The 21642-nt window shown below is 51.1% G+C and overlaps 71 non-coding genes across 71 annotated transcripts; all 71 read right to left on the reverse strand.

Moving 5' to 3' along the window:
- Nucleotides 1–37: 37 nt before the first annotated feature.
- On the reverse strand, nt 38–119 carry TRNAL-UAG (transfer RNA leucine (anticodon UAG)). Its single transcript has one exon. It is a non-coding gene; the product is annotated as a tRNA-Leu (tRNA).
- A 73-nt stretch (nt 120–192) lies between these two features.
- Nucleotides 193–274, reverse strand: TRNAL-UAG (transfer RNA leucine (anticodon UAG)). The gene has a single exon. It is a non-coding gene; the product is annotated as a tRNA-Leu (tRNA).
- A 228-nt stretch (nt 275–502) lies between these two features.
- Nucleotides 503–584, reverse strand: TRNAL-UAG (transfer RNA leucine (anticodon UAG)). The gene has a single exon. It is a non-coding gene; the product is annotated as a tRNA-Leu (tRNA).
- Nucleotides 585–811: 227 nt separating this feature from the next.
- Nucleotides 812–893, reverse strand: TRNAL-UAG (transfer RNA leucine (anticodon UAG)). The gene has a single exon. It is a non-coding gene; the product is annotated as a tRNA-Leu (tRNA).
- Nucleotides 894–1113: 220 nt separating this feature from the next.
- TRNAL-UAG (transfer RNA leucine (anticodon UAG)) lies at nt 1114–1195 on the reverse strand. Its single transcript has one exon. It is a non-coding gene; the product is annotated as a tRNA-Leu (tRNA).
- A 73-nt stretch (nt 1196–1268) lies between these two features.
- Nucleotides 1269–1350, reverse strand: TRNAL-UAG (transfer RNA leucine (anticodon UAG)). The gene has a single exon. It is a non-coding gene; the product is annotated as a tRNA-Leu (tRNA).
- A 376-nt stretch (nt 1351–1726) lies between these two features.
- Nucleotides 1727–1808, reverse strand: TRNAL-UAG (transfer RNA leucine (anticodon UAG)). Its single transcript has one exon. It is a non-coding gene; the product is annotated as a tRNA-Leu (tRNA).
- Nucleotides 1809–2191: 383 nt separating this feature from the next.
- TRNAL-UAG (transfer RNA leucine (anticodon UAG)) lies at nt 2192–2273 on the reverse strand. Its single transcript has one exon. It is a non-coding gene; the product is annotated as a tRNA-Leu (tRNA).
- Nucleotides 2274–2346: 73 nt separating this feature from the next.
- On the reverse strand, nt 2347–2428 carry TRNAL-UAG (transfer RNA leucine (anticodon UAG)). The gene is given in 2 exon segments: nt 2347–2381; nt 2391–2428. It is a non-coding gene; the product is annotated as a tRNA-Leu (tRNA).
- Nucleotides 2429–2649: 221 nt separating this feature from the next.
- Nucleotides 2650–2731, reverse strand: TRNAL-UAG (transfer RNA leucine (anticodon UAG)). Its single transcript has one exon. It is a non-coding gene; the product is annotated as a tRNA-Leu (tRNA).
- A 73-nt stretch (nt 2732–2804) lies between these two features.
- Nucleotides 2805–2886, reverse strand: TRNAL-UAG (transfer RNA leucine (anticodon UAG)). Its single transcript has one exon. It is a non-coding gene; the product is annotated as a tRNA-Leu (tRNA).
- A 228-nt stretch (nt 2887–3114) lies between these two features.
- TRNAL-UAG (transfer RNA leucine (anticodon UAG)) lies at nt 3115–3196 on the reverse strand. Its single transcript has one exon. It is a non-coding gene; the product is annotated as a tRNA-Leu (tRNA).
- Nucleotides 3197–3423: 227 nt separating this feature from the next.
- Nucleotides 3424–3505, reverse strand: TRNAL-UAG (transfer RNA leucine (anticodon UAG)). The gene has a single exon. It is a non-coding gene; the product is annotated as a tRNA-Leu (tRNA).
- A 73-nt stretch (nt 3506–3578) lies between these two features.
- Nucleotides 3579–3660, reverse strand: TRNAL-UAG (transfer RNA leucine (anticodon UAG)). Its single transcript has one exon. It is a non-coding gene; the product is annotated as a tRNA-Leu (tRNA).
- Nucleotides 3661–3733: 73 nt separating this feature from the next.
- TRNAL-UAG (transfer RNA leucine (anticodon UAG)) lies at nt 3734–3815 on the reverse strand. Its single transcript has one exon. It is a non-coding gene; the product is annotated as a tRNA-Leu (tRNA).
- Nucleotides 3816–3888: 73 nt separating this feature from the next.
- Nucleotides 3889–3970, reverse strand: TRNAQ-UUG (transfer RNA glutamine (anticodon UUG)). Its single transcript has one exon. It is a non-coding gene; the product is annotated as a tRNA-Gln (tRNA).
- Nucleotides 3971–4656: 686 nt separating this feature from the next.
- Nucleotides 4657–4738, reverse strand: TRNAL-UAG (transfer RNA leucine (anticodon UAG)). The gene has a single exon. It is a non-coding gene; the product is annotated as a tRNA-Leu (tRNA).
- A 73-nt stretch (nt 4739–4811) lies between these two features.
- On the reverse strand, nt 4812–4893 carry TRNAL-UAG (transfer RNA leucine (anticodon UAG)). The gene has a single exon. It is a non-coding gene; the product is annotated as a tRNA-Leu (tRNA).
- Nucleotides 4894–4948: 55 nt separating this feature from the next.
- On the reverse strand, nt 4949–5030 carry TRNAL-UAG (transfer RNA leucine (anticodon UAG)). Its single transcript has one exon. It is a non-coding gene; the product is annotated as a tRNA-Leu (tRNA).
- Nucleotides 5031–5103: 73 nt separating this feature from the next.
- TRNAL-UAG (transfer RNA leucine (anticodon UAG)) lies at nt 5104–5185 on the reverse strand. Its single transcript has one exon. It is a non-coding gene; the product is annotated as a tRNA-Leu (tRNA).
- Nucleotides 5186–6023: 838 nt separating this feature from the next.
- TRNAL-UAG (transfer RNA leucine (anticodon UAG)) lies at nt 6024–6105 on the reverse strand. The gene has a single exon. It is a non-coding gene; the product is annotated as a tRNA-Leu (tRNA).
- A 73-nt stretch (nt 6106–6178) lies between these two features.
- On the reverse strand, nt 6179–6260 carry TRNAL-UAG (transfer RNA leucine (anticodon UAG)). The gene has a single exon. It is a non-coding gene; the product is annotated as a tRNA-Leu (tRNA).
- Nucleotides 6261–6636: 376 nt separating this feature from the next.
- On the reverse strand, nt 6637–6718 carry TRNAL-UAG (transfer RNA leucine (anticodon UAG)). Its single transcript has one exon. It is a non-coding gene; the product is annotated as a tRNA-Leu (tRNA).
- Nucleotides 6719–7101: 383 nt separating this feature from the next.
- Nucleotides 7102–7183, reverse strand: TRNAL-UAG (transfer RNA leucine (anticodon UAG)). The gene has a single exon. It is a non-coding gene; the product is annotated as a tRNA-Leu (tRNA).
- Nucleotides 7184–7256: 73 nt separating this feature from the next.
- Nucleotides 7257–7338, reverse strand: TRNAL-UAG (transfer RNA leucine (anticodon UAG)). Its single transcript has one exon. It is a non-coding gene; the product is annotated as a tRNA-Leu (tRNA).
- A 382-nt stretch (nt 7339–7720) lies between these two features.
- On the reverse strand, nt 7721–7802 carry TRNAL-UAG (transfer RNA leucine (anticodon UAG)). The gene has a single exon. It is a non-coding gene; the product is annotated as a tRNA-Leu (tRNA).
- Nucleotides 7803–8178: 376 nt separating this feature from the next.
- On the reverse strand, nt 8179–8260 carry TRNAL-UAG (transfer RNA leucine (anticodon UAG)). Its single transcript has one exon. It is a non-coding gene; the product is annotated as a tRNA-Leu (tRNA).
- A 73-nt stretch (nt 8261–8333) lies between these two features.
- TRNAL-UAG (transfer RNA leucine (anticodon UAG)) lies at nt 8334–8415 on the reverse strand. Its single transcript has one exon. It is a non-coding gene; the product is annotated as a tRNA-Leu (tRNA).
- Nucleotides 8416–8487: 72 nt separating this feature from the next.
- On the reverse strand, nt 8488–8569 carry TRNAL-UAG (transfer RNA leucine (anticodon UAG)). The gene has a single exon. It is a non-coding gene; the product is annotated as a tRNA-Leu (tRNA).
- Nucleotides 8570–8642: 73 nt separating this feature from the next.
- On the reverse strand, nt 8643–8724 carry TRNAL-UAG (transfer RNA leucine (anticodon UAG)). The gene has a single exon. It is a non-coding gene; the product is annotated as a tRNA-Leu (tRNA).
- A 382-nt stretch (nt 8725–9106) lies between these two features.
- Nucleotides 9107–9188, reverse strand: TRNAL-UAG (transfer RNA leucine (anticodon UAG)). The gene has a single exon. It is a non-coding gene; the product is annotated as a tRNA-Leu (tRNA).
- A 73-nt stretch (nt 9189–9261) lies between these two features.
- TRNAL-UAG (transfer RNA leucine (anticodon UAG)) lies at nt 9262–9343 on the reverse strand. Its single transcript has one exon. It is a non-coding gene; the product is annotated as a tRNA-Leu (tRNA).
- Nucleotides 9344–9416: 73 nt separating this feature from the next.
- TRNAQ-UUG (transfer RNA glutamine (anticodon UUG)) lies at nt 9417–9498 on the reverse strand. The gene has a single exon. It is a non-coding gene; the product is annotated as a tRNA-Gln (tRNA).
- Nucleotides 9499–10184: 686 nt separating this feature from the next.
- Nucleotides 10185–10266, reverse strand: TRNAL-UAG (transfer RNA leucine (anticodon UAG)). Its single transcript has one exon. It is a non-coding gene; the product is annotated as a tRNA-Leu (tRNA).
- Nucleotides 10267–10339: 73 nt separating this feature from the next.
- TRNAL-UAG (transfer RNA leucine (anticodon UAG)) lies at nt 10340–10421 on the reverse strand. Its single transcript has one exon. It is a non-coding gene; the product is annotated as a tRNA-Leu (tRNA).
- Nucleotides 10422–10476: 55 nt separating this feature from the next.
- On the reverse strand, nt 10477–10558 carry TRNAL-UAG (transfer RNA leucine (anticodon UAG)). The gene has a single exon. It is a non-coding gene; the product is annotated as a tRNA-Leu (tRNA).
- A 381-nt stretch (nt 10559–10939) lies between these two features.
- On the reverse strand, nt 10940–11021 carry TRNAL-UAG (transfer RNA leucine (anticodon UAG)). Its single transcript has one exon. It is a non-coding gene; the product is annotated as a tRNA-Leu (tRNA).
- A 228-nt stretch (nt 11022–11249) lies between these two features.
- On the reverse strand, nt 11250–11331 carry TRNAL-UAG (transfer RNA leucine (anticodon UAG)). Its single transcript has one exon. It is a non-coding gene; the product is annotated as a tRNA-Leu (tRNA).
- Nucleotides 11332–11404: 73 nt separating this feature from the next.
- On the reverse strand, nt 11405–11486 carry TRNAL-UAG (transfer RNA leucine (anticodon UAG)). Its single transcript has one exon. It is a non-coding gene; the product is annotated as a tRNA-Leu (tRNA).
- Nucleotides 11487–11559: 73 nt separating this feature from the next.
- TRNAL-UAG (transfer RNA leucine (anticodon UAG)) lies at nt 11560–11641 on the reverse strand. The gene has a single exon. It is a non-coding gene; the product is annotated as a tRNA-Leu (tRNA).
- Nucleotides 11642–11868: 227 nt separating this feature from the next.
- Nucleotides 11869–11950, reverse strand: TRNAL-UAG (transfer RNA leucine (anticodon UAG)). Its single transcript has one exon. It is a non-coding gene; the product is annotated as a tRNA-Leu (tRNA).
- Nucleotides 11951–12177: 227 nt separating this feature from the next.
- On the reverse strand, nt 12178–12259 carry TRNAL-UAG (transfer RNA leucine (anticodon UAG)). Its single transcript has one exon. It is a non-coding gene; the product is annotated as a tRNA-Leu (tRNA).
- Nucleotides 12260–12487: 228 nt separating this feature from the next.
- Nucleotides 12488–12569, reverse strand: TRNAL-UAG (transfer RNA leucine (anticodon UAG)). The gene has a single exon. It is a non-coding gene; the product is annotated as a tRNA-Leu (tRNA).
- A 73-nt stretch (nt 12570–12642) lies between these two features.
- Nucleotides 12643–12724, reverse strand: TRNAL-UAG (transfer RNA leucine (anticodon UAG)). Its single transcript has one exon. It is a non-coding gene; the product is annotated as a tRNA-Leu (tRNA).
- A 73-nt stretch (nt 12725–12797) lies between these two features.
- On the reverse strand, nt 12798–12879 carry TRNAL-UAG (transfer RNA leucine (anticodon UAG)). The gene has a single exon. It is a non-coding gene; the product is annotated as a tRNA-Leu (tRNA).
- Nucleotides 12880–13553: 674 nt separating this feature from the next.
- On the reverse strand, nt 13554–13635 carry TRNAL-UAG (transfer RNA leucine (anticodon UAG)). Its single transcript has one exon. It is a non-coding gene; the product is annotated as a tRNA-Leu (tRNA).
- A 221-nt stretch (nt 13636–13856) lies between these two features.
- Nucleotides 13857–13938, reverse strand: TRNAL-UAG (transfer RNA leucine (anticodon UAG)). The gene has a single exon. It is a non-coding gene; the product is annotated as a tRNA-Leu (tRNA).
- A 73-nt stretch (nt 13939–14011) lies between these two features.
- TRNAL-UAG (transfer RNA leucine (anticodon UAG)) lies at nt 14012–14093 on the reverse strand. Its single transcript has one exon. It is a non-coding gene; the product is annotated as a tRNA-Leu (tRNA).
- A 72-nt stretch (nt 14094–14165) lies between these two features.
- On the reverse strand, nt 14166–14247 carry TRNAL-UAG (transfer RNA leucine (anticodon UAG)). Its single transcript has one exon. It is a non-coding gene; the product is annotated as a tRNA-Leu (tRNA).
- Nucleotides 14248–14612: 365 nt separating this feature from the next.
- On the reverse strand, nt 14613–14694 carry TRNAL-UAG (transfer RNA leucine (anticodon UAG)). Its single transcript has one exon. It is a non-coding gene; the product is annotated as a tRNA-Leu (tRNA).
- Nucleotides 14695–14922: 228 nt separating this feature from the next.
- TRNAL-UAG (transfer RNA leucine (anticodon UAG)) lies at nt 14923–15004 on the reverse strand. The gene has a single exon. It is a non-coding gene; the product is annotated as a tRNA-Leu (tRNA).
- A 537-nt stretch (nt 15005–15541) lies between these two features.
- TRNAL-UAG (transfer RNA leucine (anticodon UAG)) lies at nt 15542–15623 on the reverse strand. The gene has a single exon. It is a non-coding gene; the product is annotated as a tRNA-Leu (tRNA).
- A 228-nt stretch (nt 15624–15851) lies between these two features.
- Nucleotides 15852–15933, reverse strand: TRNAL-UAG (transfer RNA leucine (anticodon UAG)). The gene has a single exon. It is a non-coding gene; the product is annotated as a tRNA-Leu (tRNA).
- Nucleotides 15934–16006: 73 nt separating this feature from the next.
- TRNAL-UAG (transfer RNA leucine (anticodon UAG)) lies at nt 16007–16088 on the reverse strand. Its single transcript has one exon. It is a non-coding gene; the product is annotated as a tRNA-Leu (tRNA).
- Nucleotides 16089–16161: 73 nt separating this feature from the next.
- On the reverse strand, nt 16162–16243 carry TRNAL-UAG (transfer RNA leucine (anticodon UAG)). Its single transcript has one exon. It is a non-coding gene; the product is annotated as a tRNA-Leu (tRNA).
- Nucleotides 16244–16918: 675 nt separating this feature from the next.
- On the reverse strand, nt 16919–17000 carry TRNAL-UAG (transfer RNA leucine (anticodon UAG)). Its single transcript has one exon. It is a non-coding gene; the product is annotated as a tRNA-Leu (tRNA).
- Nucleotides 17001–17221: 221 nt separating this feature from the next.
- TRNAL-UAG (transfer RNA leucine (anticodon UAG)) lies at nt 17222–17303 on the reverse strand. The gene has a single exon. It is a non-coding gene; the product is annotated as a tRNA-Leu (tRNA).
- Nucleotides 17304–17530: 227 nt separating this feature from the next.
- TRNAL-UAG (transfer RNA leucine (anticodon UAG)) lies at nt 17531–17612 on the reverse strand. Its single transcript has one exon. It is a non-coding gene; the product is annotated as a tRNA-Leu (tRNA).
- A 209-nt stretch (nt 17613–17821) lies between these two features.
- On the reverse strand, nt 17822–17903 carry TRNAL-UAG (transfer RNA leucine (anticodon UAG)). The gene has a single exon. It is a non-coding gene; the product is annotated as a tRNA-Leu (tRNA).
- Nucleotides 17904–17976: 73 nt separating this feature from the next.
- TRNAL-UAG (transfer RNA leucine (anticodon UAG)) lies at nt 17977–18058 on the reverse strand. The gene has a single exon. It is a non-coding gene; the product is annotated as a tRNA-Leu (tRNA).
- Nucleotides 18059–18286: 228 nt separating this feature from the next.
- On the reverse strand, nt 18287–18368 carry TRNAL-UAG (transfer RNA leucine (anticodon UAG)). The gene has a single exon. It is a non-coding gene; the product is annotated as a tRNA-Leu (tRNA).
- Nucleotides 18369–18441: 73 nt separating this feature from the next.
- Nucleotides 18442–18523, reverse strand: TRNAL-UAG (transfer RNA leucine (anticodon UAG)). Its single transcript has one exon. It is a non-coding gene; the product is annotated as a tRNA-Leu (tRNA).
- Nucleotides 18524–18744: 221 nt separating this feature from the next.
- On the reverse strand, nt 18745–18826 carry TRNAL-UAG (transfer RNA leucine (anticodon UAG)). The gene has a single exon. It is a non-coding gene; the product is annotated as a tRNA-Leu (tRNA).
- A 228-nt stretch (nt 18827–19054) lies between these two features.
- TRNAL-UAG (transfer RNA leucine (anticodon UAG)) lies at nt 19055–19136 on the reverse strand. The gene has a single exon. It is a non-coding gene; the product is annotated as a tRNA-Leu (tRNA).
- A 365-nt stretch (nt 19137–19501) lies between these two features.
- On the reverse strand, nt 19502–19583 carry TRNAL-UAG (transfer RNA leucine (anticodon UAG)). Its single transcript has one exon. It is a non-coding gene; the product is annotated as a tRNA-Leu (tRNA).
- A 383-nt stretch (nt 19584–19966) lies between these two features.
- Nucleotides 19967–20048, reverse strand: TRNAL-UAG (transfer RNA leucine (anticodon UAG)). The gene has a single exon. It is a non-coding gene; the product is annotated as a tRNA-Leu (tRNA).
- A 228-nt stretch (nt 20049–20276) lies between these two features.
- On the reverse strand, nt 20277–20358 carry TRNAL-UAG (transfer RNA leucine (anticodon UAG)). The gene has a single exon. It is a non-coding gene; the product is annotated as a tRNA-Leu (tRNA).
- Nucleotides 20359–20884: 526 nt separating this feature from the next.
- Nucleotides 20885–20966, reverse strand: TRNAL-UAG (transfer RNA leucine (anticodon UAG)). Its single transcript has one exon. It is a non-coding gene; the product is annotated as a tRNA-Leu (tRNA).
- A 73-nt stretch (nt 20967–21039) lies between these two features.
- Nucleotides 21040–21121, reverse strand: TRNAL-UAG (transfer RNA leucine (anticodon UAG)). The gene has a single exon. It is a non-coding gene; the product is annotated as a tRNA-Leu (tRNA).
- Nucleotides 21122–21194: 73 nt separating this feature from the next.
- Nucleotides 21195–21276, reverse strand: TRNAL-UAG (transfer RNA leucine (anticodon UAG)). Its single transcript has one exon. It is a non-coding gene; the product is annotated as a tRNA-Leu (tRNA).
- Nucleotides 21277–21485: 209 nt separating this feature from the next.
- Nucleotides 21486–21567, reverse strand: TRNAL-UAG (transfer RNA leucine (anticodon UAG)). The gene has a single exon. It is a non-coding gene; the product is annotated as a tRNA-Leu (tRNA).
- Nucleotides 21568–21642: the final 75 nt, after the last annotated feature.

The raw sequence follows: 21642 nt of genomic DNA on the forward strand, positions 1-21642 counted from the left end.
TAGCCTTTTTGAAAGAACGTTTTTTTAAGGAAAAATGTGGCAACGGTGGGATTCGAACCCACGCCCCTGAAGAGACTGGTGCCTAAAACCAGCGCCATAGACCACTCGGCCACGCTACCGACAGTTCAACTAACGCGTGATCCGGTTAATCGTAGCCTTTTTCAAGGAAAGCATTTTGTAAAGGCAAAAGTGTGGCAGCGGTGGGATTCGAACCCACGCCCCCGAGGAAACTGGTGCCTAAAACCAGCGCCTTAGAGCACTCGGCCATGCTACCGACAGTTTAACTAACGCATGCTCCGGTTAATCATAGCCTTTTTAGAGGAACGCATTTTGTAAAGGCAAAAGTGGGGCAGCGGTGGGATTCGAATCCACGCCCCCGAAGAAACTGGTGCCTAAAACCAGCGCCTCACACCACTCGGCCACGCTACCGACAGTTTAAGTAACGCACGCTCCAGTTAATCATATCCTTTTTCAAGGAACGCATTTTGTAAAATCAAAAGTGTGGCAGCGGTGGGATTCCAACCCACGCCCCCGAAGAGACTGGTGCCTAAAACCAGCGCCTTAGACCACTCGGCCACGCTGCCGGCAGTTTAACTAACGCATGCTCCGGTTAATCATAGCCTTTTTCAAAGAACGCATTTTGTAAAGGCAAAAGTGTGACAGTAGTGGGATTCGAACCGACACCCTGAAGAGACTGGTGCCTTAAACCAGCGCCTTAGACCACTCGGCCACGCTACCGACAGTTTAACTAACGCGTGCTCCGGTTAATCATAGCCTTTTTCAAGGAACGCATTTTGTAAAGGCAAAAGTGTGACAGTGGTGGGATTCGAACCCACGCCCCCGAAGAGACTGGTGCCTATAACCAGCGCCTTAGACCACTCGGCCACGCTACCGACAGTTTAACTAACGCATGCTCCTGTTAATCATAGCCTTTTTCAAGGAACGCATTTTGTAAAGGCAAAAGTGTCACAGTGGTGGGATTCGAACCCACGCCCCCAAAGAGACTTGTGCCTAAAACCAGCGTCTTAGACGGCTCGGCCACGCTACCGCCAGTTTTGCGCATGCTCCGCTTAATGATAGCCTTTTTGAAGGAACGTTTTTTAAGGAAAAATGTGGCAACGGTGGGATTCGAACCCACGCCCCCGAAGAGACTGGTGCCTAAAACCACCGCCTTAGACCACTCGGCCACGCTACCAACAGTTCAACTAACGCGTGATCTGGTTAATCGTAGCCTTTTTCAAGGAAAGCATTTTGTAAAGGCAAAAGTGTGGCAGCGGTGGGATTCGAACCTACGCCCCCGAAGAGACTGGTGCCTAAAACCAGCGCCTTAGACCACTTGGCCACGCTACCGACAGTTTAACTAACGCATGCTCTGGTTAATCATAGCCTTTTTCAAGGAACGCACTTTGTAAAGGCAAAAGTGTGACAGTGGTGGGATTCGAGCCCACGCCGCCGAAGGGACTGGTGCCTAAAACCAACACCTTAGACCATTAGGCCACGCCACCGACAGTTTAACTAACGCATGCTCCGGATAATCATAGCCTTTTTCGAGGAACGCTTTTTTAAAGGCAAAAGTGTGGCAGCGCTTGGATTCGAACCCACGCCCCCGAAGAGACTGGTGCCTAAAACAAGCGTCTTAAACAACTCGGCCATGCTACCGCCAGTTTTGCGCATGCTCCGCTTAATCATAGCCTTTATGAAGGAACGTTTTTTTAAAGGAAAAATGTGGCAGCGGTGGGATTCGGACCCATGCCCCCGAAGAGACTGGTGCCTAAAACCAGCGCCTTAGACCACTCGGCCACGCTACCGACAGTTTAACTCACGCATGCTCCGGTTAATCATAGCCTTTTTCAAGGAACGCAATTTGTTAAAGCAAAAGTGTGGCAGTGGTTGGATTCGAACCCACGCCCCCGAAGAGACTGGTGCCTAAAACCAGCGCCTTAGACCACTGGGCCACGCTACCGACAGTTTAACTAACGCATGCTCCGGTTAATCATAGCCTTTTTCAAAGAACGCATTTTGTAAAGGCAAAAGTGTGACAGTGGTGGGATTCGAGCCCACGCCGCCGAAGGGACTGGTGCCTAAATCCAGCCCCTTAGACCACTCGGCCACGCCACCAACAGTTCAACTAACGCATGCTCCGGTTAATCATAGCCTTTTTCGAGGAACGCCTTTTGTAAAGGCAAAAGTGTGGCAGCGGTAGGATTCGAACCCACGCCCTCGAAGAGACTGGTGCCTAAAACCAGCGCCTTAGACCACTCGGCCACGCTACCGACAGTTTACCTAACGCATGCTCCGCTTAATCATAGCCTTTTTCAAGGAACGTAGTTTTTAAAAGTAAAAGAGTGGCAGCGGTGGGATTCAAACCCACGCCCCCGAAGATACTGGTGCCTAAATTCAGCGCCTTAGACCACTCGGCCACGCTACCGACAGTTTAACTATCGCATGCTCCGGTTAATCATAGCCTTTTTCAAGGAACGCATTTTGTAAAGGCAAAAGTGTCACAGTGGTGGGATTCGAACCCACGCCCCCAAAGAGACTTGTGCCTAAAACCAGCGTCTTAGACGGCTCGGCCACGCTACCGCCAGTTTTGCGCATGCTCCGCTTAATCATAGCCTTTTTGAAAGAACGTTTTTTTAAGGAAAAATGTGGCAACGGTGGGATTCGAACCCACGCCCCTGAAGAGACTGGTGCCTAAAACCAGCGCCATAGACCACTCGGCCACGCTACCGACAGTTCAACTAACGCGTGATCCGGTTAATCGTAGCCTTTTTCAAGGAAAGCATTTTGTAAAGGCAAAAGTGTGGCAGCGGTGGGATTCGAACCCACGCCCCCGAGGAAACTGGTGCCTAAAACCAGCGCCTTAGAGCACTCGGCCATGCTACCGACAGTTTAACTAACGCATGCTCCGGTTAATCATAGCCTTTTTAGAGGAACGCATTTTGTAAAGGCAAAAGTGGGGCAGCGGTGGGATTCGAATCCACGCCCCCGAAGAAACTGGTGCCTAAAACCAGCGCCTCACACCACTCGGCCACGCTACCGACAGTTTAAGTAACGCACGCTCCAGTTAATCATATCCTTTTTCAAGGAACGCATTTTGTAAAATCAAAAGTGTGGCAGCGGTGGGATTCCAACCCACGCCCCCGAAGAGACTGGTGCCTAAAACCAGCGCCTTAGACCACTCGGCCACGCTGCCGGCAGTTTAACTAACGCATGCTCCGGTTAATCATAGCCTTTTTCAAAGAACGCATTTTGTAAAGGCAAAAGTGTGACAGTAGTGGGATTCGAACCGACACCCTGAAGAGACTGGTGCCTTAAACCAGCGCCTTAGACCACTCGGCCACGCTACCGACAGTTTAACTAACGCGTGCTCCGGTTAATCATAGCCTTTTTCAAGGAACGCATTTTGTAAAGGCAAAAGTGTGACAGTGGTGGGATTCGAACCCACGCCCCCGAAGAGACTGGTGCCTATAACCAGCGCCTTAGACCACTCGGCCACGCTACCGACAGTTTAACTAACGCATGCTCCTGTTAATCATAGCCTTTTTCAAGGAACGCATTTTGTAAAGGCAAAAGTGTGGCAGCGGTGGGATTCGAACCCACGCCCCCGAAGAGACTGGTGCCTAAAACCAGCGCCTTAGACCACTCGGCCACGCTACCGACAGTTTAACTAACGCATGCTCCGGTTAATCATAGCCTTTTTCAAAGAACGCAATTTGTAAAGACAAACGCGTGGCAGCGGTGGGATTCGAGCCCACGCCCCCGAAGAGACTGGTGCCTAAAACCAGCGCCTTAGACCACTCGGCCACGCTACCGACAGTTTAACTAACGCATGCTCCGGTTATTCATAGCCTTTTTCAAGGAACGCATTTTGTAAAAGCAAAGGTGTGGCAGCGGTGGAATTCGAACCCACGCCCCCGAAGAGACTGGTGCCAAAAACCAGCGCCTTAGACCACTCGGCCACGCTACCGACAGTTTAGCTCACGCATGCTCCGGTTAATCATAGCCTTTTTCAAGGAACGCATTTTGTAAAGGCAAAAGTGTGGCAGCGGTGGGATTCGAACGCACGCCCCTGCAGAGACTGGTGCCTAAAACCAGTGCCTTAGACCACTTGGCCACGCTACTGACAGTTTAACTAACGCATGCTCTGGTTAATCATAGCCTTTTTCAAGGAACGCACTTTGTAAAGGCAAAAGTGTGACAGTGGTGGGATTCGAGCCCACGCCGCCGAAGGGACTGGTGCCTAAAACCAACACCTTAGACTATTCGGCCACGCCACCGACAGTTTAACTAACGCATGCTCCGGATAATCATAGCCTTTTTCGAGGAACGCTTTTGTAAAGGCAAAAGTGTGGCAGCGCTTGGATTCGAACCCACGCCCCCGAAGAGACTGGTGCCTAAAACAAGCGTCTTAAACGGCTCGGCCATGCTACCGCCAGTTTTGCGCATGCTCCGCTTAATCATAGCCTTTTTGAAGAAACGTTTTTTTAAAGGAAAAATGTGGCAGCAGTGGGATTCGATCGCACGCCCCCGAGGAGACTGGTGCCTAAAACCTGCGCCTTAGACCACTCGGCCACGCTACCGACACTTTAACTAACGCGTGATCCGGTTAATCATAGCCTTTTTCAAGGAACGCATTTTGTAAAGGCAAAAGTGTGGCAGCGGTGGGATTCGAACCCACTCCCCCGAAGAGACTGGTTCCTAAACCCAGCGCCTTAAACCACTCGGCCACGCTACCGACAGTCTAACTAACGCATGGTCCGGTTAATCATAGCCTTTTTAGAGGAACGCATTTTGTAAAGGCAAAAGTGTGGCAGCGGTGGGATTCGAACCCACGCCCCCGAAAAGACTGGGGCCTAAAACCAGCGCCTTAGACCACTCGGCCACGCTACCGACAGTTTAACTAACGCATGCTCCAGTTAATCATAGCCTTTTTCAAGGAAAAGTGTGGCAGCGGTAGGATTCAAACCCACGCCCCCAAAGAGACTGGCGCCTAAAACCAGCGCCTTAGACCACTCGGCCACGCTACCGACAGTTTAACTAACGCGTGCTCAAGTTAATCGTAGCCTTTTTCAAGGAACGCATTTTGTAAAGGCAAAAGTGTGGCAGCGGTGGGATTCGAACCCACGCCCCCGAAGAGACTGGTGCCTAAAACCAGCGCCTTAGACCACTCGGCCACGCTACCGACAGTTCAATTACCGCATGCTCCAGTTAATCATAGCCTTTTTCAAAGAACGCATTTTGTAAAGGCAAAAGAGTGACAGTGGTAGGATTCGACCCCACGCCTCCGAAGAGACTGGTGCCTAAAACCAGCACCTTAGACCACTCGGCCACGCTACCGACAGTTTAACTAACGCATGCTCCGATTAATCATAGCCTTTTTCAAGGAACGTATTTTAAAAGGAAAAGTGTGGCAGTGGTAGGATTCAAACCGACGCCCCCGAAGAGACTGGTGCCTAAAACCAGCGCCTTAGACCACTGCGCCACGCTACCGACAGTTTAACTAACGCATGCTCCGGTTAATCATAGCCTTTTTCAAAGAACGCATTTTGTAAAGGCAAAAGTGTGACAGTGGTGGGATTCGAGCCCACGCCGCCGAAGGGACTGGTGCCTAAAACCAGCGCTTTAGACCACTCGGCCACGCTACCGACAGTTTACCTAACGCATGCTCCGCTTAATCATAGCCTTTTTCAAGGAACGTAGTTTTTAAAAGTAAAAGAGTGGCAGCGGTGGGATTCAAACCCACGCCCCCGAAGATACTGGTGCCTAAATTCAGCGCCTTAGACCACTCGGCCGCGCTACCGACAGTTTAACTATCGCATGCTCCGGTTAATCATAGCCTTTTTCAAGGAACGCATTTTGTAAAGGCAAAAGTGTCACAGTGGTGGGATTCGAACCCACGCCCCCAAAGAGACTTGTGCCTAAAACCAGCGTCTTAGACGGCTCGGCCACGCTACCGCCAGTTTTGCGCATGCTCCGCTTAATGATAGCCTTTTTGAAGGAACGTTTTTTAAGGAAAAATGTGGCAACGGTGGGATTCGAACCCACGCCCCCGAAGAGACTGGTGCCTAAAACCACCGCCTTAGACCACTCGGCCACGCTACCAACAGTTCAACTAACGCGTGATCTGGTTAATCGTAGCCTTTTTCAAGGAAAGCATTTTGTAAAGGCAAAAGTGTGGCAGCGGTGGGATTCGAACCTACGCCCCCGAAGAGACTGGTGCCTAAAACCAGCGCCTTAGACCACTTGGCCACGCTACCGACAGTTTAACTAACGCATGCTCTGGTTAATCATAGCCTTTTTCAAGGAACGCACTTTGTAAAGGCAAAAGTGTGACAGTGGTGGGATTCGAGCCCACGCCGCCGAAGGGACTGGTGCCTAAAACCAACACCTTAGACCATTCGGCCACGCCACCGACAGTTTAACTAACGCATGCTCCGGATAATCATAGCCTTTTTCGAGGAACGCTTTTGTAAAGGCAAAAGTGTGGCAGCGCTTGGATTCGAACCCACGCCCCCGAAGAGACTGGTGCCTAAAACAAGCGTCTTAAACAACTCGGCCATGCTACCGCCAGTTTTGCGCATGCTCCGCTTAATCATAGCCTTTATGAAGGAACGTTTTTTTAAAGGAAAAATGTGGCAGCGGTGGGATTCGGACCCATGCCCCCGAAGAGACTGGTGCCTAAAACCAGCGCCTTAGACCACTCGGCCACGCTACCGACAGTTTAACTCACGCATGCTCCGGTTAATCATAGCCTTTTTCAAGGAACGCAATTTGTTAAAGCAAAAGTGTGGCAGTGGTTGGATTCGAACCCACGCCCCCGAAGAGACTGGTGCCTAAAACCAGCGCCTTAGACCACTGGGCCACGCTACAGACAGTTTAACTAACGCATGCTCCGGTTAATCATAGCCTTTTTCAAAGAACGCATTTTGTAAAGGCAAAAGTGTGACAGTGGTGGGATTCGAGCCCACGCCGCCGAAGGGACTGGTGCCTAAATCCAGCCCCTTAGACCACTCGGCCACGCCACCGACAGTTCAACTAACGCATGCTCCCGTTAATCATAGCCTTTTTCGAGGAACGCCTTTTGTAAAGGCAAAAGTGTGGCAGCAGTAGGATTCGAACCCACGCCCTCGAAGAGACTGGTGCCTAAAACCAGCGCCTTAGACCACTCGGCCACGCTACCGACAGTTTACCTAACGCATGCTCCGCTTAATCATAGCCTTTTTCAAGGAACGCATTTTGTAAAATCAAAAGTGTGGCAGCGGTGGGATTCCAACCCACGCCCCCGAAGAGACTGGTGCCTAAAACCAGCGCCTTAGACCACTCGGCCACGCTGCCGGCAGTTTAACTAACGCATGCTCCGGTTAATCATAGCCTTTTTCAAAGAACGCATTTTGTAAAGGCAAAAGTGTGACAGTAGTGGGATTCGAACCGACACCCTGAAGAGACTGGTGCCTTAAACCAGCGCCTTAGACCACTCGGCCACGCTACCGACAGTTTAACTAACGCGTGCTCCGGTTAATCATAGCCTTTTTCAAGGAACGCATTTTGTAAAGGCAAAAGTGTGACAGTGGTAGGATTCGAGCCCACGCCGCCGAAGGGACTGGTGCCTAAATCCAGCCCCTTAGACCACTCGGCCACGCCACCGACAGTTCAACTAACGCATGCTCCGGTTAATCATAGCCTTTTTCGAGGAACGCCTTTTGTAAAGGCAAAAGTGTGGCAGCGGTAGGATTCGAACCCACGCCCTCGAAGAGACTGGTGCCTAAAACCAGCGCCTTAGACCACTCGGCCACGCTACCGACAGTTTACCTAACGCATGCTCCGCTTAATCATAGCCTTTTTCAAGGAACGTAGTTTTTAAAAGTAAAAGAGTGGCAGCGGTGGGATTGAAACCCACGCCCCCGAAGATACTGGTGCCTAAATTCAGCGCCTTAGACCACTCGGCCACGCTACCGACAGTTTAACTATCGCATGCTCCGGTTAATCATAGCCTTTTTCAAGGAACGCATTTTGTAAAGGCAAAAGTGTCACAGTGGTGGGATTCGAACCCACGCCCCCAAAGAGACTTGTGCCTAAAACCAGCGTCTTAGACGGCTCGGCCACGCTACCGCCAGTTTTGCGCATGCTCCGCTTAATCATAGCCTTTTTGAAGGAACGTTTTTTTAAGGAAAAATGTGGCAACGGTGGGATTCGAACCCACGCCCCTGAAGAGACTGGTGCCTAAAACCAGCGCCATAGACCACTCGGCCACGCTACCGACAGTTCAACTAACGCGTGATCCGGTTAATCGTAGCCTTTTTTAAGGAAAGCATTTTGTAAAGGCAAAAGTGTGGCAGCGGTGGGATTCGAACCCACGCCCCCGAGGAAACTGGTGCCTAAAACCAGCGCCTTAGAGCACTCGGCCATGCTACCGACAGTTTAACTAACGCATGCTCCGGTTAATCATAGCCTTTTAGAGGAACGCATTTTGTAAAGGCAAAAGTGGGGCAGCGGTGGGATTCGAATCCACGCCCCCGAAGAAACTGGTGCCTAAAACCAGCGCCTTACACCACTCGGCCACGCTACCGACAGTTTAAGTAACGCACGCTCCAGTTAATCATATCCTTTTTCAAGGAACGCATTTTGTAAAATCAAAAGTGTGGCAGCGGTGGGCGTCCAACCCACGCCCCCGAAGAGACTGGTGCCTAAAACCAGCGCCTTAGACCACTCGGCCACGCTGCCGGCAGTTTAACTAACGCATGCTCCGGTTAATCATAGCCTTTTTCAAAGAACGCATTTTGTAAAGGCAAAAGTGTGACAGTAGTGGGATTCGAACCGACACCCTGAAGAGACTGGTGCCTTAAACCAGCGCCTTAGACCACTCGGCCACGCTACCGACAGTTTAACTAACGCGTGCTCCGGTTAATCATAGCCTTTTTCAAGGAACGCATTTTGTAAAGGCAAAAGTGTGACAGTGGTGGGATTCGAACCCACGCCCCCGAAGAGACTGGTGCCTATAACCAGCGGCTTAGACCACTCGGCCACGCTACCGACAGTTTAACTAACGCATGCTCCTGTTAATCATAGCCTTTTTCAAGGAACGCATTTTGTAAAGGCAAAAGTGTGGCAGCGGTGGGATTCGAACCCACGCCCCCGAAGAGACTGGTGCCTAAAACCAGCGCCTTAGACCACTCGGCCACGCTACCGACAGTTTAACTAACGCATGCTCCGGTTAATCATAGCCTTTTTCAAAGAACGCAATTTGTAAAGACAAACGCGTGGCAGCGGTGAGATTCGAGCCCACGCCCCCGAAGAGACTGGTGCCTAAAACCAGCGCCTTAGACCACTCGGCCACGCTACCGACAGTTTAACTAACGCATGCTCCGGTTATTCATAGCCTTTTTCAAGGAACGCATTTTGTAAAAGCAAAGGTGTGGCAGCGGTGGAATTCGAACCCACGCCCCCGAAGAGACTGGTGCCAAAAACCAGCGCCTTAGACCACTCGGCCACGCTACCGACAGTTTAGCTCACGCATGCTCCGGTTAATCATAGCCTTTTTCAAGGAACGCATTTTGTAAAGGCAAAAGTGTGGCAGCGGTGGGATTCGAACGCACGCCCCTGCAGAGACTGGTGCCTAAAACCAGTGCCTTAGACCACTTGGCCACGCTACTGACAGTTTAACTAACGCATGCTCTGGTTAATCATAGCCTTTTTCAAGGAACGCACTTTGTAAAGGCAAAAGTGTGACAGTGGTGGGATTCGAGCCCACGCCGCCGAAGGGACTGGTGCCTAAAACCAACACCTTAGACCATTCGGCCACGCCACCGACAGTTTAACTAACGCATGCTCCGGATAATCATAGCCTTTTTCGAGGAACGCTTTTGTAAAGGCAAAAGTGTGGCAGCGCTTGGATTCGAACCCACGCCCCCGAAGAGACTGGTGCCTAAAACAAGCGTCTTAAACGGCTCGGCCATGCTACCGCCAGTTTTGCGCATGCTCCGCTTAATCATAGCCTTTTTGAAGAAACGTTTTTTTAAAGGAAAAATGTGGCAGCAGTGGGATTCGATCGCACGCCCCCGAGGAGACTGGTGCCTAAAACCTGCGCCTTAGACCACTCGGCCACGCTACCGACACTTTAACTAACGCGTGATCCGGTTAATCATAGCCTTTTTCAAGGAACGCATTTTGTAAAGGCAAAAGTGTGGCAGCGGTGGGATTCGAACCCACTCCCCCGAAGAGACTGGTTCCTAAACCCAGCGCCTTAAACCACTCGGCCACGCTACCGACAGTCTAACTAACGCATGGTCCGGTTAATCATAGCCTTTTTAGAGGAACGCATTTTGTAAAGGCAGAAGTGTGGCAGCGGTGGGATTCGAACCCACGCCCCCGAAAAGACTGGGGCCTAAAACCAGCGCCTTAGACCACTCGGCCACGCTACCGACAGTTTAACTAACGCATGCTCCAGTTAATCATAGCCTTTTTCAAGGAAAAGTGTGGCAGCGGTAGGATTCAAACCCACGCCCCCAAAGAGACTGGTGCCTAAAACCAGCGCCTTAGACCACTCGGCCACGCTACCGACAGTTCAATTACCGCATGCTCCAGTTAATCATAGCCTTTTTCAAAGAACGCATTTTGTAAAGGCAAAAGAGTGACAGTGGTAGGATTCGACCCCACGCCTCCGAAGAGACTGGTGCCTAAAACCAGCGCCTTAGACCACTCGGCCACGCTACCGACAGTTTAACTAACGCATGCTCCGATTAATCATAGCCTTTTTCAAGGAACGTATTTTAAAAGGAAAAGTGTGGCAGTGGTAGGATTCAAACCGACGCCCCCGAAGAGACTGGTGCCTAAAACCAGCGCCTTAGACCACTCGGCCACGCTACCGACAGTTTAACTAACGCGTGCTCCGGTTAATCATAGCCTTTTTCAAGGAACGCATTTTGTAAAGGTAAAAGTGTGGCAGCGGTGGGATTCTAACCCACGCCCCCGAGGAGACTGGTGCCTAAAACCAGCGCCTTAGACCACTCGGCCACGCTAACGACAGTTTAACTAACGCATGCTCCGGTTAATCATAGCCTTTTTCAAGGAACGCATTTTGTAAAGGCAAAAGTGTGGCAGCGGTGGGATGCGAACCCACGCCCCAGAAGAGACTGGTGCCTGAAACCAGTGCCTTAGACCACTCGGACACGCTACCGACAGTTTAACTAACGCATGCTCCGGTTAATCATAGCCTTTTTCAAGGAACGGATTTTGTAAAGGCAAAAGTGTGGCAGCGGTGGGATTCGAACCCACGCCCCCGAAGAGACTGGTGCCTAAATCCAGCGCCTTAGACCACTCGGCCACGCTACCGACAGTTTAACTAACGCATGCTCCTGTTAATCATAGCCTTTTTCAAGGAACGCATTTTGTAAAGGCAAAAGTGTGGCAGTGGTGGGATTCGAACCCACGCCCTCAAAGAGACTGGTGCCTAAAACCAGCGCCTTAGAACACTCGGCCACGCTACCGACAGTTTAACTAACGCATGCTCCGGTTAATCATAGCCTTTTTCAAGGAACGCATTTTCTAAAGGCAAAAGTGTGGCAGCAGTGGGATTCGAACCCACGCCCCCGAAGAGACTGGTGCCTAAAACCAGCGCCTTAGACCACTCGGCCACGCTACCGACAGTTTAACTAACGCATGCTCCGTTTAATCATAGCCTTTTTCAAGGAACGCATTTTGTAAAGGCAAAAGTGTGACAGTGGTGGGATTCGAACCCATGCCCCCGAAGAGACTGGTGACAAAAACCAGCGCCTTAGACCACTCAGCCACGCTACTGACAGTTTACCTAACGCATGCTCGGGTAATCATAGCCTTTTTCAAGGAACGCATTTTGTAAAGGCAAAAGTGTGGCAGCGGTGGGATTCGAACCCACGCCCCTGAAGAGATTGGTGCCTAAAACCAGCGCTTTAGACCACTCGGCTACGCTACCGACAGTTTAACTAACGCATGCTCCGGTTAATCATGGCCTTTTTCAAGGAACGCATTTTGTAAAGGCAAAAGTGTTACCGTGGTGGAATTCAAACCCACGCTCCCGAGGAGACTGGTGCCTTAAACCAGTGCCTCAGACCACTCGGCCACGCTACTGACAGTTTAACTAACGTGTGCTCCGGTTAATCATAGCCTTTTTCAAGGAACGCATTTTTTAAGGCAAAAGTGTGGCAGCGGTGGGATTCGAACCCACGCCCCCGAAGAGACTGGTGCCTAATACCAGCGCCTTAGACCACTCGGCCACGCTACCGACAGTTTAACTAACGCATGCTCCGGTTAATCATAGACTTTTTCAAAGAACGCATTTTGTAAAGGCAAAAGTGTAACAGTGGTGGGATTCGAGCCCACGCCGCCGAAGGGACTGGTGCCTAAATCCAGCGCCTTAGACCACTCGGCCACGCCACCGACAGCTTAACTAACGCATGCTCCGGTTAATCATAGCCTTTTTCGAGGAACGCATTTTGTAAAGGCAAAAGTGTGGCAGCGGTAGGATTCGAACCCACGCCCCCGAAGAGACTGGTGCCTAAAATCAGCGCCTTAGACCACTCGGCCACGCTACCGACAGTTTAACTAACGCGTGATCCGGTTAATCATAGCCTTTTTCAAGGAACGCATTTTGTAAAGGCAAAAGTGTGGCAGCGGTGGGATTCGAACCCACGCCCCCGAAGAGACTGGTGCCTAAAACCAGCGCCTTAGACCCCTCGGCCACGCTACCTACTGTTTAACTAACGCATGCTCTGGTTAATCATAGCCTTTTTAGAGGAACGCATTTTGTAAAGGCAAAAGTGTGGCAGCGGTGGGATTCAAACCCACGCCCCCGAAGAGACTGGTGCCTAAAACCAGTGCCTTAGACCACTCGGCCACGCTACCGACAGTTCAACTAACGCATGCTCCAGTTAATCATAGCCTTTTTCAAGGAAAACTGTGGCAGCGGTAGGATTCAAACCCACGCCCCCAAAGAGACTGGCGCCTAAAACCAGCGCCTTAGACCACTCGGCCAGGCTACCGACAGTTTAACTAACGCGTGCTCCAGTTAATGATAGCCTTTTTCAAGGAACGCATTTTGTAAAGGCGAAAGTGTGACTGTGGTGGGATTCGAGCCCACGCCGCTGAAGGGACTGGTGCCTAAAACCAGCGCCTTAGACCACTCGGCCACGCCACCGACAATTTAACTAACTCATGCTCCGGTTATTGATAGCATTTTTCGAGGAACGCATTTTGTAAAGGTAAAAGTGTTGCAGCGGTTGTATTCGAACCCATGCCCCCGAAGAGACTGGTGCCTAAAACCAGCGCCTTAGACCACTCGGCCACGCTACCGACAGTTCAACAAACGCATGCTCCGGTTAATCATAGCCTTTTTCAAAGAACGCATTTTGTAAAGGCAAAAGTGTGACAGCGGTGGGATTCGAGCCCACGCCGCCGTAGGACTGGTGCCTAAATCCAGCACCTTAGACCACTCGGCCACGCCACCGACAGTTTAACTAACGCGTGCTCCCGTTAATCATATCTTTCTTCAAGGAACGCATTTTGTAAAAGCAAAAGTGTGGCAGCGGTTGGATTCGAACCCACGCCCCGGAAGAGACTGGTGCCTAAAACCAGCGCCTTAGACCACTCGGCCACGCTGCCGACAGCTTAACTAACGCATGCTCCGGTTAATCATAGCCTTTTTCAAGGAACGCATTTTGTAAAGGAAAAATGCGGCATCGGTGGGATTCGAACCCACGCCCCCGAAGAGACTGGTGCCTAAAACAAGCGTCTTAAACGGCTCGGCCATGCTACCGCCAGTTTTGCGCATGCCCCGCTTTATCATAGCCTTTTTGAAGGAACGTTTTTTTAAAGGAAAAGTGTGGCAGTGGTGGGATTCGAACCCACGCCCCCGAAGAGACTGGTGCCTAAAACCAGCGCCTTAGACCACTCGGCCACGCTACCGACAGTTTAACTAACGCGTGATCCGGTTAATCATAGCCTTTTTCAAGGAACGCATTTTATAAAGGCAAAAGTGTAGTAGCGGTGGGATTCGAACCCACGCCCCCGAAGAGACTGGTGCCTAAAACCAGCGCCTTAGACAACTCGGCCACGCTACCTAATGTTTAACTAACGCATGCTCCGGTTAATCATAGCCTTTTAGAGGAACGCATTTTGTAAAGGCAAAAGTGTGGCAGCGGTGGGATACGAACCCACGCCCCCGAAGAGACTGGTGCCTAAAACCAGCGCCTTACACCACTCGGCCACGCTACCGGCAGTTTAAGTAACGCACGCTCCAGTTAATCATAGCCTTTTTCAAGGAAAAGTGTGGCAGCGGTAGGATTCAAACCCACGTCCCCAAAGAGACTGGTGCCTAAAACCAGTGCCTTAGACAACTCGGCCACGCTACCGACAGTTCAACAAACGCATGGTCCGGTTAATCATAGCCTTTTTCAAAGAACGCATTTTGTAAAGGCAAAAGTGTGACAGCGGTGGGATTCGAGCCCACGCCGCCGTAGGGACTGGTGCCTAAATCCAGCACCTTAGACCACTCGGCCACGCCACCGACAGTTTAACTAACGCGTGCTCCCGTTAATCATATCCTTCTTCAAGGAACGCATTTTGTAAAAGCAAAAGTGTGGCAGCGGTGGGATTCGAACCCACGCCCCCGAAGAGACTGGTGCCTAAAACCAGCGCCTTAGACCACTCGGCCACGCTGCCAACAGTTTAACTAACGCATGCTCCGGTTAATCATAGCCTTTTTCAAAGAACGCATTTTGCAAAGGCAAAAGTGTGACAGTGGTGGGATTCGAGCCCACGCCACTGAAGGGGCTGGTGCCTAAAATCAGCGCCTTAGACCACTCGGCCACGCTACCGACAGTTTAACTAACGCATGCTCCGGTTAATCATAGCCTTTTTCAAGGAACGCATTTTGTAATGGCAAAAGTGTGGCAGCGGTGGGATTCGAACCCACGCCCCCGAAGAATCTGGTGCCTAAAACCAGCGCCTTAGACCACTCGGCCACGCTACCGACAGTTTAACTAACGCATGCTCCGGTTAATCATAGCCTTTTTCAAGGAACGCATTTTGTAAAGGCAAAAGTGTGGCAGCGGTGGGATTCGAACCCACGCCCCCGAAGAGACTGGGGCCTAAAACCCGCGCCTTAGACCACTCGGCCACGCTACCGACAGTTTAACTAACGCATGCTCCGGTTAATCATAGCCTTTTTCAAGGAACGCATTTTGTAAAGGCAAAAGTGTGGCAGCGGTGGGATTCGAACCCACGCCCTCGAAAAGACTGGTGCCTAAACCAGCGCCTTAGACCACTCGGCCACGCTACCGACAGTTTAACTAACGCATGCTCCGGTTAATCATAGCCTTTCTCAAAGAACGCAATTTGTAAAGGCGAAAGTGTGACAGTGGTGGGATTCGAGCCCACGCCGCTGAAAGGACTGGTGCCTAAATTCAGCGCCTTAGACCACTCGTCCACGCCACCAACAATTTAACTAACGCATGCTCCGGTTAATGATAGCATTTTTCGAGGAACGCATTTTGTAAAGGTAAAAGTGTGGCAGCGGTTGGATTCGAACCCATGCCCCCGAAGAGACTGGTGCCTAAAACCAGCGCCTTAGACCACTCGGCCACGCTACCGACAGTTTAACTAACGCATGCTCCGGTTAATCATAGCCTTTTTCAAAGAACGCATTTTGTAAAGGCAAAAGTGTAACAGTGGTGGGATTCGAGCCCACGCCGCCGAAGGGACTGGTGCCTAAATCCAGCGCCTTAGACCACTCGGCCACGCCACCGACAGCTTAACTAACGCATGCTCCGGTTAATCATAGCCTTTTTCGAGGAACGCATTTTGTAAAGGCAAAAGTGTGGCAGCGGTAGGATTCGAACCCACGCCCCCGAAGAGACTGGTGCCTAAAATCAGCGCCTTAGACCACTCGGCCACGCTACCGACAGTTTAACTAACGCGTGATCCGGTTAATCATAGCCTTTTTCAAGGAACGCATTTTGTAAAGGCAAAAGTGTGGCAGCGGTGGGATTCGAACCCACGCCCCCGAAGAGACTGGTGCCTAAAACCAGCGCCTTAGACCACTCGGCCACGCGACCTACTGTTTAACTAACGCATGCTCTGGTTAATCATACCCTTTTTAGAGGAACGCATTTTGTAAAGGCAAAAGTGTGGCAGCGGTGGGATTCAAACCCACGCCCCCGAAGAGACTGGTGCCTAAAACCAGTGCCTTAGACCACTCGGCCACGCTACCGACAGTTCAACTAACGCATGCTCCAGTTAATCATAGCCTTTTTCAAGGAAAACTGTGGCAGCGGTAGGATTCAAACCCACGCCCCCAAAGAGACTGGCGCCTAAAACCAGCGCCTTAGACCACTCGGCCAGGCTACCGACAGTTTAACTAACGCGTGCTCCAGTTAATGATAGCCTTTTTCAAGGAACGCATTTTGTAAAGGCGAAAGTGTGACAGTGGTGGGATTCGAGCCCACGCCGCTGAAGGGACTGGTGCCTAAAACCAGCGCCTTAGACCACTCGGCCACGCCACCGACAATTTAACTAACTCATGCTCCGGTTATTGATAGCATTTTTCGAGGAACGCATTCTGTAAAGGTAAAAGTGTTGCAGCGGTTGGATTCGAACCCATGCCCCCGAAGAGACTGGTGCCTAAAACCAGCGCCTTAGACCACTCGGCCACGCTACCGACAGTTCAACAAACGCATGCTCCGGTTAATCATAGCCTTTTTCAAAGAACGCATTTTGTAAAGGCAAAAGTGTGACAGCGGTGGGATTCGAGCCCACGCCGCCGTAGGGACTGGTGCCTAAATCCAGCACCTTAGACCACTCGGCCACGCCACCGACAGTTTAACTAACGCGTGCTCCCGTTAATCATATCCTTCTTCAAGGAACGCATTTTGTAAAAGCAAAACTGTGGCAGCGGTGGGATTCGAACCCACGCCCCGGAAGAGACTGGTGCCTAAAACCAGCGCCTTAGACCACTCGGCCACGCTGCCGACAGCTTAACTAACGCATGCTCCGGTTAATCATAGCCTTTTTCAAGGAACGCATTTTGTAAAGGAAAAATGCGGCATCGGTGGGATTCGAACCCACGCCCCCGAAGAGACTGGTGCCTAAAACAAGCGTCTTAAACGGCTCGGCCATGCTACCGCCAGTTTTGCGCATGCCCCGCTTAATCATAGCCTTTTTGAAGGAACGTTTTTTTAAAGGAAAAGTGTGGCAGTGGTGGGATTCGAACCCACGCCCCCGAAGAGACTGGTGCCTAAAACCAGCGCCTTAGACCACTCGGCCACGCTACCGACAGTTTAACTAACGCGTGATCCGGTTAATCATAGCCTTTTTCAAGGAACGCATTTTATAAAGGCAAAAGTGTAGTAGCGGTGGGATTCGAACCCACGCCCCCGAAGAGACTGGTGCCTAAACCAGCGCCTTAGACAACTCGGCCACGCTACCTAATGTTTAACTAACGCATGCTCCGGTTAATCATAGCCTTTTTAGAGGAACGCACTTTGTAAAGGCAAAAGTGTGGCAGCGGTGGAATACGAACCCACGCCCCCGAAGAGACTGGTGCCTAAAACCAGCGCCTTAGACCACTCGGCCACGCTACCGACAGTTTAACTAACGCATGCTCCAGTTAATCATAGCCTTTTTCAAGGAAAACTGTGGCAGCGGTAGGATTCAACCCACGCCCCCAAAGAGACTGGTGCCTAAAACCAGCGCCTTAAACCACTCGGCCACGCTACAGACAGTTTAACTAACGCATGGTCCCGTTAATCATAGCCTTTTCCAAGGAACGCATTTTGTAAAGGCAAAAGTGTGGCAGAGGTGGGATTTGAACCCACGCCCCCGAAGAGACTGGTGCCTAAAACCAGCGCCTTAGACCACTCGGCCACGCTACCGACAGTTTAACTCACGCATGCTCCGGTTAATCATAGCCTTTTTCAAGGAACGCATTTTGTAAAGGCAAAAGTGTGGCAGCGGTGGGATTCGAACCCACGCCCCTGAAGAGACTGGTGCCTAAAACCAGCGCCTTAGACCACTTGGCCACGCTACCGACAGTTTACCTAAAGCATGCTCTGGTTATTCATAGCCTTTTTCAAGGAACGCATTTTGTAAAGGCAAAAGTGTGACAATGGTGGGATTCGAGCCCACGCCGACGAAGGAACTGGTGCCTAAAACCAGCGCCTTAGACCATTCGGCCACGCCACCGACAGTTTAACTAACGCATGCTCCGGATAATCATAGCCTTTTTCGAGGAACGCATTTTGTGAAGGAGAAAGTGTGGCAGCGGTAGGCTTCGAACCTACGCCCCCGAAGAGACTGGTGCCTAAAACCAGCGCCTTAGACCACTCGGCCACGCTATCAGCAGTTTACCTAACGCATGCTCCGCTTAATCTTAGCCTTTTTCAAGGAACGTAGTTTTTAAAAGTAAAAGAGTGGCAGCGGTGGGATTCAAACCCACGCCCCCGAAGATACTTGTGCCTAAAACCAGCGCCTTAGACCACTCGGCCACGCTACCGACAGTTTAACTATCGCATGCTCCGGTTAATTATAGCCTTTTTCAAGGAACGCATTTTGTAAAGGCAAAAGTGTCACAGTGGTGGGATTAGAACCCATGCCCCCAAAGAGACTGGTGCCTAAAACCAGCGTCTTAGACGGCTCGGCCACGCTACCGCCTGTTTCACGCATGCTCCGCTTAATCATAGCCTTTTTGAAGGAACGTTTTTTTAAGGAAAAATGTGGCAGCGGTGGGATTCGAACCCACGCCCCCGAAGAGACTGGTGCCTAAAACCAGCGCCTTAGACCACTCGGCCACGCTACCGACAGTTCAACTAACGCGTGATCCGGTTAATCGTAGCCTTTTTCAAGGAAAGCGTTTTGTAAAGGCAAAAGTGTGGCAGCGGTTCGATTCGAACCCACGCCCCCGAAGAGACTGGTGCCTGAAACCAGCGCCTTAGACCACTCGGCCACGCTACCGACAGTTTAACAAACGCATGCTCCGGTTAATCATAGCCTTTTTAGAGGAACGCAATTTTTAAAGGCAAAAGTGGGGCAGCGGTGGGATTCGAACCCACGCCCCCGAAGATACTGGTGCCTAAAACCAGCGCCTTACACCACTCGGCCACGCTACCGGCAGTTTAAGTAACGCACGCTCCAGTTAATCATAGCCTTTTTCAAGGAAAAGTGTGGCAGCGGTAGGATTCAAACCCACGTCCCCAAAGAGACTGGTGCCTAAAACCAGTGCCTTAGACAACTCGGCCACGCTACTGACAGTTCAACAAACGCATGCTCCGGTTAATCATAGCCTTTTTCAAAGAACGCATTTTGTAAAGGCAAAAGTGTGACAGCGGTGGGATTCGAGCCCACGCCGCCGTAGGGACTGGTGCCTAAATCCAGCACCTTAGACCACTCGGCCACGCCACCGACAGTTTAACTAACGCGTGCTCCCGTTAATCATATCCTTCTTCAAGGAACGCATTTTGTAAAAGCAAAAGTGTGGCAGCGGTGGGATTCGAACCCACGCCCCCGAAGAGACTGGGGCCTAAAACCAGCGCCTTAGACCACTCGGCCATGCTGCCAACAGTTTAACTAACGCATGCTCCGGTTAATCATAGCCTGTTTCAAAGAACGCATTTTGCAAAGGCAAAAGTGTGACAGTGGTGGGATTCGAGCCCACGCCCTCGAAAAGACTGGTGCCTAAAATCAGCGCCTTAGACCACTCGGCCACGCTACCGACAGTTTAACTAACGCATGCTCCGGTTAATCATAGCCTTTCTCAAAGAACGCAATTTGTAAAGGCGAAAGTGTGACAGTGGTGGGATTCGAGCCCACGCCGCTGAAAGGACTGGTGCCTAAATTCAGCGCCTTAGACCACTCGTCCACGCCACCAACAATTTAACTAACGCATGCTCCGGTTAATGATAGCATTTTTCGAGGAACGCATTTTGTAAAGGTAAAAGTGTGGCAGCGGTTGGATTCGAACCCATGCCCCCGAAGAGACTGGTGCCTAAAACCAGCGCCTTAGACCACTCGGCCACGCTACCGACAGTTTAACTAACGCATGCTCCGGTTAATCATAGCCTTTTTCAAGGAACGCATTTTGTAAAGGCAAAAGTGTGGCAGAGGTGGGCTTCGAACCCACGCCCCCGAAGAGACTGGTGCCTAAAACCAGCGCCTTAGACCACTCGGTCACGCTACCGACAGTTTAACTCACGCATGCTCCGGTTAATGATAGCCTTTTTCAAGGAACGCATTTTGGATAGGCAAAAGTGTGGCAGTGGTGGGATTCGAACCCACGCCCCTTAAGAGACTGGTGCCTAAAACCAGCGCCCTAGACCACTTGGCCACGCTACCGACAGTTTAACTAAAGCATGCTCTGGTTAATCATAGCCTTTTTCAAGGAACGCATTTTGTAAAGGCAAAAGTGTGACAGTGGTGGCATTCGAGCCCACGCTGCCGAAGAGACTGGTGCCTAAAACCAGCGCCTTAGACCATTCGGCCACGCCACCGACAGTTTAACTAACGCATGCTCCGGATAATCATAACCTTTTTCGAGGAACGCTTTTGAAAAGGCAAAAGTGCGGCAGCGGTTGGATTCGAACCCATGCCCCCGACGAGACTGGTGCCTAAAACAAGCGTCTTAGACGGCTCGGCAACGCCACCGACAGTTTTGCGCATGCTCCGCTTAATCATAGCCTTTTTTCAGGAACGCATTTTGTAAAGGAAAAATGCGGCAGCGGTGGGATTCGAACCCACGCCCCCGAAGAGACTGGTGCCTAAAACAAGCGTCTTAAACGGCTCGGCCATGCTACCGCCAGTTTTGCGCATGCCCCGCTTAATCATAGCCTTTTTGAAGGAACGTTTTTTTAAAGGAAAAGTGTGGCAGTGGTGGGATTCGAGCCCACGCCCCCGAAGAGACTGGTGCCTAAAACCAGCGCCTTAGACCACTCGGCCACGCTACCGACAGTTTAACTAACGCGTGATCCGGTTAATCATAGCCTTTTTCAAGGAACGCATTTTTTAAAGGCAAAAGTGTGGTAGCGGTGGGATTCGAACCCACGCCCCCGAAGAGACTGGTGCCTAAAACCAGCGCCTTAGACCACTCGGCCACGCTACCTAATGTTTAACTAACGCATGCTCCGGTTAATCATAGCCTTTTTAGAGGAACGCATTTTGTAAAGGCAAAAGTGTGGCAGCGGTGGGATTCGAACCCACGCCCCCGAAGAGACTGGTGCCTAAAACCAGCGCCTTAGAGCACTCGGCCACGCTACCGACAGTTTAACTAACGCATGCTCCAGTTAATCATAGCCTTTTTCAAGGAAAACTGTGGCAGCGGTAGGATTCAACCCACGCCCCCAAAGAGACTGGCGCCTAAAACCAGCGCCTTAGACCACTCGGCCACGCTACCGACAGTTTAACTAACGCGTGCTCCAGTTAATCATAGTCTTTTTCAAGGAACGCATTTTGTAAAGGCAAAAGTGTGGCAGCGGTGGGATTCGAACCCACGCCCCCGAAGAGACTGGTGCCTAAAACCAGCGCCTTAGACCACTCGGCCACGCTACCGACAGTTCAATTAACGCGTGCTCCAGTTAATCATCGCCTTTTTCAAAGAACGCATTTTGTAAAGGCAAAAGTGTG

The sequence above is a fragment of the Rhipicephalus microplus genome, chromosome 2 (assembly GCF_043290135.1).
Source record: "Rhipicephalus microplus isolate Deutch F79 chromosome 2, USDA_Rmic, whole genome shotgun sequence".
Classification (NCBI taxonomy): Eukaryota; Metazoa; Arthropoda; class Arachnida; order Ixodida; family Ixodidae; genus Rhipicephalus; species Rhipicephalus microplus.